Source organism: Triticum urartu, chromosome 7A (genome assembly GCF_056163025.1).
Source record: "Triticum urartu cultivar PI428250 chromosome 7A, HENAU_Tu73, whole genome shotgun sequence".
NCBI classification, from domain to species: Eukaryota; Viridiplantae; Streptophyta; class Magnoliopsida; order Poales; family Poaceae; genus Triticum; species Triticum urartu.
This window is the reverse complement of record NC_141879.1, coordinates 142,362,517-142,364,501: the sequence shown is the minus strand read 5'-3', so window position 1 is coordinate 142,364,501 and position 1,985 is coordinate 142,362,517.

Here is a 1,985-nt window from a genome sequence, read left to right as displayed (position 1 = left end):
GACAATATGAAGTCCTCAAGGCATGTGAAGAGGAGACTAAAATCTGTCAAAAAATTGAGGAACTCCGGAGTTATTATGTTGGATTATATCCAAACGTCGAAAAACTTGGCAGATCCCTTCACAAAGGGTCTATCACGTAATGTGATAGATAATGCATCGATGGAGATGGGTTTGAGACCCACCGCATGAGTTGTCCATAGTGGTAAACCACTCTATGTGATCGGAGATCCCGTGAAGTAGAAGTGGGAGACAAGCTGTTGGTCGGCTGGGAGGAGAGTGTCCCTATATTAATTATCCCACTCCGTGAAGATGCAATACTCTCCTGATCTGCATGGCAGGTTGATACTTATCTTAATGTGTTCCAAGTGGCTTATTCGGGTAAGCAGAGATGTTGTCCTGCAGAACATCTTCTGAGGAACACACCTATATGAATTTGACTGTTAACGTCGCAGTCTGTGAGAATTGGGTGTTCTCTAATAAATTCATGAAATGCCCTGGAGTATGACGTATACGCTCCACCCGCGGGGAAGCCTTGCGGTAGCCCAGTATCGGTCAAGAATTTGTGTGAAACTAGTTTCACAGAAAACTTGTAGTTCAAGGCATAGTCCACTATTCAAGTTGTGATCTAGTGTAGCATAAATTTCTAAGTGGAACTTCAACTTCACAGTCTCCAGTAAGCACCGATATATAAAACAATGTTTTGGAACTAAATGATGAGATGTGCCAATGAGACTTTGTGGGGGATTGTTGGAATTTTGCTAGTAGGCCATTGGCCCAAAGCCCAACTAAAATTCTGAAATTCTCTTGGCCCATTCATGCACACATGTGAGTGGAGTGAGTGAGGCTAAAGTTTAGTCCCACCCCGGAAGTTGAGAGAGAGTTGCACCTCCTTATAAGGTGAGCTCTTCTACCACTTGTATGAGCATGAGAAGAGGAGACCTACACGCGCGCTCCTCCTCCTTGCTCGCCTCGCCACGCCACGCCACGCCTCGTCATGACGCGCCGCGGGTTGCGGGATTGAGCCAAGCCGAGGACAGAGCTATGCACGTTGTCTATTTTTTTGCTGCATGGGAAAATTAATGAGTCATTAATTAATAATTAACGGACGCGTTAATTATTGAACCGTTTCCGATTCTTTTGGATTGTGATGACTCGGACGTGGGGTTTACTCCCATGACCTACCCGCCCCGCACTATATAGTCAGGCAGACGTCTACCCTAGCCGCCGCCGCTTCGTATGGTTTCTCACCACCGTTCCAGATCATTGCGCCGCCAAGCAAGTCTTCTCCATCCCTCCTTCCGGCGTGCACCGCGAGAAGGGACAGCAGGCCTCCGGAACCCCGCCTCTCGTGATCCTGTACGGGAGAGGGGCGATCAGGATTTTGGGGAGCGCACTCGCGCGACTGCTGGCAGCGACGACTTCGCGAACGACGACTTCTTCCCCGACCTCGGCAACCTCGTCCTCGACGACGTGGGCGACAACGTCAACGCCGGCGGTGTTGCACCTGCTGCACCGTATGTGATTCTATCCTTACTGTTCGAAATCGTGGTAGAATTCAAGCTTCTAGTATGTGCCCTAAATTCCGAAATGTTCATCTGCTATGCTAGTTCGCATGATTAGTTTAATCTCCGCTGCTGTGGTCATGATTTATCTTCTGTTTATTTGGATTAAATCTCGTAGTAATTTGCTCATATTTCCAACAATCCAAAAACCTGATTATAGGCAATTTACTCCGAGTGGTTTTGCTGCGCATCTGAAGCCGCCTGCCTTTAAGGGGGCGCAATATAAGAGGTGGCGCACGAGAGCAGTCTACTGGTTTCAGACCATGGGCTGCTATGATGCCACCAAGGGCAAGCCTGAGGGCGATCTTAATCCAGCACAGCTGGAAGCTTTTGAGAAGATCGATACCCTCTTTAAAGGCGCTCTTCTGAGTGTTCTTGATGACTCCATTGTGGATTCGTATATGTCGTTTGACAACGGCAAGG